This window comes from Tripterygium wilfordii, chromosome 16 (assembly GCF_013401445.1).
Source record: "Tripterygium wilfordii isolate XIE 37 chromosome 16, ASM1340144v1, whole genome shotgun sequence".
NCBI lineage: Eukaryota > Viridiplantae > Streptophyta > Magnoliopsida > Celastrales > Celastraceae > Tripterygium > Tripterygium wilfordii.
Window position 1 is genome coordinate 7,167,457 of NC_052247.1, and position 5,301 is coordinate 7,172,757.

Below are 5,301 nucleotides of genomic sequence, written 5' to 3' on the forward strand. Positions count from 1 at the left end.
GCTCATCTATCGAGATAATGGAGCAATTCCAAAGCATCAAACTGGACGGTTGTTCTCTAATTAGTGTTTATAGAAGTCTAACATGCTTGTTTTGCTTTCGTGCAACGTTTCGTAGGGTAAAGATGCCAATAGACCAACTTGTGTTTCATAAAAACATGAAATGCTTGTCTATGGTGAGATTTGATCAATTCCAAATCATCAAGGTGGACCGTTGTTCTCTATTTAGTATTCTTACAGGTCTAACATGCTTGTTTAGCTTTCGTACAACGTTTCGTAAGGTAAAGATGCCAATAGACCAAGTTATGTTTAAAATTGCACAAAAACGTGAAATGCTCTTCTATGGAGAGAGTCGAGAAATTTTAAAGCATCAAAATGGACCGTTGTGCTCTATTTAGAGTTATTAGAAGTCTAACATGCTAGTTTAGCTTTCATGCAACGTTTCGTATGGTAAGAATGCCAATAGACAAGTTATGATTCAAATTGGACAAAAAGTCAAAAGCTCGTCTATGGAGAGAATTGAGCAATTCCAAAGCATCAAAGTCGACGGTTGTACTCTATTTAGTGTTCTTACAAGTCTAGCGTGCTGGTTTACCTTTCACGCAACGTTTCATAAGGTAAAGATGCCAATAGACCAAGTGATGTTTAAAATTGCACAAAAACGTGAAAAGCTCTTCCATGGAGAGAGTTGAGCAATTCCAAAGCATCAAAATGGATCGTTGTACTCTATTTAGTGTTATTAGAAGTCTAACACGCTAGTTTAGCTATTGTGCAATGATTTGTGAGGTAAAGATGCCAATAGACCAAGTTATGATTCAAATCACCCAAAAACGTCAAAAGCTCATCTATCGAGATAATGGAGCAATTCCAAAGCATCAAACTAGACGGTTGTACTCTATTTAGTGTTCTTACAAGTCTAGCATGCTAGTTTAGCTTTCGTGCAACATTTCATAAGGTAAAGATGCCAATACACCTAGTTATGTTTCAAATTGCACAAAAACGTCAAGAGCTCATCTATGGACAGAGTTGAGAAATTCCAACGCATCAAAGTGGACCGTTGTAGTCTATTTAGTGTTTATAGAAGTCTAACATGCTTGTTTTGCTTTCTTGCAATGTTTCGTAAGGTAAAGATGCCAATAGACCAAGTCGTGTTTCATAAAATCATGGAAAGCTCGTTTATGGAGAGATTTGATCAATTCCAAAGCGTCAAGGTGGAACGTTGTACACTATTTAGTGTTCTTACAAGTCTAACATGCTTGTTTAGCTTTCGTGCAACGTTTCATACGGTAAAGATGCCAATAGACCAAGTTACGTTTAAAATTACATAAAAACGTGAAATGCTCTTCTATGGAAAGAGTTGAGCAATTTTAAAGCATCAAAATGGACCGTTGTACTCTATTTAGTGTTATTAGAAGTCTAACATGCTAGTTTAGCGTTCGTGCAACATTTCGTAAGGTAAAGATGTCAATAGACAAGTTATGATTCAAATTGCACAAAAAGTCAAAAGCTCGTCTATGGAGAGAATTGAGCAATTCCAAAGCATCAAAGTCGATGGTTGTACTCTTTTTAGTGTTCTTACAAGTCTAGTATGCAGGTTAAGCTTTCGCGCAACGTTTCATAAGGTAAAGATGCCAATAGACCATGTTATGTTTAAAATTGCACAAAAATGAGAAAAGCTCTTCTATGGAGAGAGTTGAGCAATTCCAAAGCATCAAAATGGATCGTTGTACTCTATTTAGTGTTATTAGGAGTCTGACATGCTGGTTTAGCTTTCGTGCAACGATTCGTAAGGTAAAGATGCCAAAAGACCAAGATATGATTCAAGTTACACAAAAACGTCAAAAGGTCGTCTATCGAGATAATGGAGCAATTCCAAAGCATCAAACTGGACGGTTGTACTCTATTTAGTGTTCTTACAAGTCTAGCATGCTAGTTTAGCTTTCGTGCAACGTTTCGTAAAGTAAATATGCCAATACACCTAGTTATGTTTCAAATTGCACAAAAATGTCAAAAGCTCATCTATGGTGAGAGTTGAGCAATTCCAAAGCATCAAAGTGGACCGTCGTACTCTATTTAGTGTTCATTGAAATCTAACATGCTTGTTTTGCTTTCGTGCAACGTTTCGTAAGGTAAAGATGCCAATAGACCAAGTTGTGTTTCAAATTGCACCAAAACGTCGAAACCTCATTTATGGAGAGAGTTGAGCAATTCCAAAGCATCAAAGTGGACCGTTGTACTCTATTTAGTTTTCTTAGAATTATAACATGCTAATTTAGCTTTCGTCCAACGTTTCGTAAGGTAAAGATGTGAATAGACCAAGTTACGTTTCAAATTGCACAAAAAATCAAAAGCTCGTCTATGGAAAGAATTAAGCAATTAAAAAGCATCAAAGTGGACTGGTGTACCCTATTTAGTGTTTTTAGAAGTCTAACATGCTAGTTTAGCATTCGTGCAAAGTTTCGTAAGGTAAAGATGCCAATAGACCAAGTTCTGTTTGCAATTGCATAAAAACGTCAAAAGCTCATCTATGGAGAGAGTTGAGCAATTCCAAAGCATCAAAGTGGACCATTGTACTCTATTTAGTATTCTTAGAAGTCTAGCGTGCGAGTTTCGCTTTCGTGCAACGTTTCGTAAGGTAAAGATGCCAATAGACCACGTTATGTTTAAAATTGCACAAAAACGTGAAATGCTCTTCTATGGAGAGAGTCGAGAAATTTTAAATCATCAAAATGGACTGTTGTGCTCTATTTGGAGTTATTAGAAGTCTAACATGCTAGTTTAGCTTTCATGCAACGTTTCGTAAGGTAAGGATGCCAATAGACAAGTTATGATTCAAATTGCACAAAAAGTCAAAAGCTCGTTGATGTGAGCATATTTGTGCATGTTTATATCAGTGATATTCTGTCACTTTAATCATTTTCTTGGTTGATGAGGTTGATTTGTGATGAGATTTTATGAAGATAACTTCAAGGGGATGATGTTAAGAAACTGTGCTTTAAATTGGAAATTACAGAATTTTGGTACTTAAGACCTTCTTGTATATTTTGCAGGACATTCGGCAGAAGGAGCTGACAGAATAAATTGCAGTCTTCAACGGACTTTTAGAGGACATTTCAAGCTGTTCGGGAAGTGCTGGTTCACATTAATTGGAGTACGATGGAACTCTGAACATTAGCCAAAGTCAGGGCTGGAAATCTTATGAGAAGCAGGATTTTATGCTGCGGACCGGGTCTTTAGAAGCTCAGAACTGGAGCATATGAGGTCCAAATCGAGTGATTCAAAAGCCCATAAATAAGTACACGTTCAGAGCTACGACTTTGATGAAGAAGTTCACGTCTGAATATGCTCAGAATCTCCCAGAATCCAGTTGCGAGATCGTGACAGATTTCTGTTTCCTAAAATAATTAAGGAAACAGAGTGATTTTAGGAGTCTTAAACTAGGGCTTCTTAGGAAACGTGGGAGGCAACTAATTATATATAATGGGACGGCAGAACTAAGAGAAGGACACAGGGAGAGAGAGTCATACGCAATCCATAGAACGTATGTTTCTCTCCACACTATGAGCGGCTAGTTTATTTCTTTGGTTCAAGGGATTTGTCTCCAATTCATGAGATTTTGAGACTTGGTTTGTTATATTTAAATTCATTCTGGATTCGAACATCTGTAGTTCTTTATTATATTCGTGAATGATTGCATGAATTAATTGATTGAGATGCATATTGATTGATATTTCGTGTGATTAAATGCTATATTGAGTACATGATACGCAATTGTTGTGTTGCTTGATTAAAAGTAGCGATTGGGCGACGTGATTATGATCCAAGTTTTCATCGTTTGCACAAGGGAATTACAGGATGAATTAAATAGTTTCCGCTTGTTAAACTATTGTTCAGTCTAAGTTCTTCCAAAAATCCACTGCTGTTATTGATAGGAAGAGGATTGCTTAATACCACTTCAATTGATAACAAGAATTAACTTGAGTGCTGAACTCATGTTAATAACGGAAGGAAGGTAAAGATTTATCTGTCGTACAGATAGATTTAGCTAAGTGTTCGATAAAGATTGTGTACCTTAGAAGTCTATGATAAATCCATGAATTGGTTGCTCAATATCCTTTGATCCAAAGTTTGTTAATTCTTATTTCCCGTAAGTATTGTTGTGTTTACATTCTAGTTTAATTAAAATCAAATCTTCCCCTATTTCAATTAGTGCGTTAAGAACTGTGAATTAATCACTTGGTCCCTGAGGATCGACCCTTATTCATCACTTTTACCAGTTAAGGTTTCAGAGTAAGGTAATTATTTTTGCTTGCGCTCGGCACGCATCAAAATTTGGCGCCGTTGCCGGGGACCAACTGTGATTGAATTTTGTGTTATTAACGTTTTTATTTTTTATTTTTAGGTTTATGACCAGGTCGTCTCACATTGGTGAGCTCGAATACGATCCAGAACTTGAAAGAACGGTCCGTAGATTGAGGAGGGAAGCCCGACAAGCTCAAGCATTATCTCCTCCGTCAATAAGCACTCCCTCTGGAATCAACATAGCGATAGATTTACACTCTCAAAGCTCATATAGTGAATCTGAATCCGAAGAGGAAGACATGGCTGCAAACGATAGGACTCTTAAGCAATTGGCTGCACCTACCTTGAATCAACAACCATTATGCATTGAATTTCCTGCATTAGGTGCTGCCTTTGAGTTGAAGTCAGGACTAATTCACCTTTTGCCTACTTTTCGTGGTCTAGCAGGTGAAGATCCGCACAAGCATCTTAAGGAATTTCATGTGGTGTGTTCTAGCTTGAGGCCGCAAAACATCACCGAAGAACAAGTGAAATTACGAGCTTTTCCTTTTTCCTTAGCAGATTCGGCCAAAGATTGGTTGTATGATCTTCCTTCGGGGTCCATTAATTCTTGGAATGAGATGAAGTGTTTTTTCCTAGAGAAATTTTTTCCTGCATCACGAGCTGCCAGCATAAGGAAAGACATATGTGGTATTCGCCAACTGAATGGAGAAACTTTATACGAGTATTGGGAGCGTTTCAAAAAGTTGTGTGCAAGCTGCCCACATCATCAAATTCCCGAGCAGCTCTTGATCCAATATTTCTATGAGGGGTTAATGCCAATGGATAGGAACATGATTGATGCTGCCAATGGTGGAGCACTAATGGACAAAACACCAGCAGCTGCAAGAACTTTGATTGCAAACATGGCAGCAAATTCACAGCAATTTGGGGCACGTACGGAGCATCTAGCCAAGCAAGTTAGTGAGGTAAGTACTTCTAACATTGAACGTCAAATTTTTG

The 5,301-nt window shown here is 37.6% G+C and overlaps 1 non-coding gene across 1 annotated transcript; it reads right to left on the reverse strand.

Annotated features, from left to right (window-relative positions):
* Nucleotides 1-4,967: 4,967 nt before the first annotated feature.
* LOC119981577 lies at nt 4,968-5,074 on the reverse strand. Its single transcript, XR_005464185.1, has one exon. It is a non-coding gene; the product is annotated as a small nucleolar RNA R71 (small nucleolar RNA).
* Nucleotides 5,075-5,301: the final 227 nt, after the last annotated feature.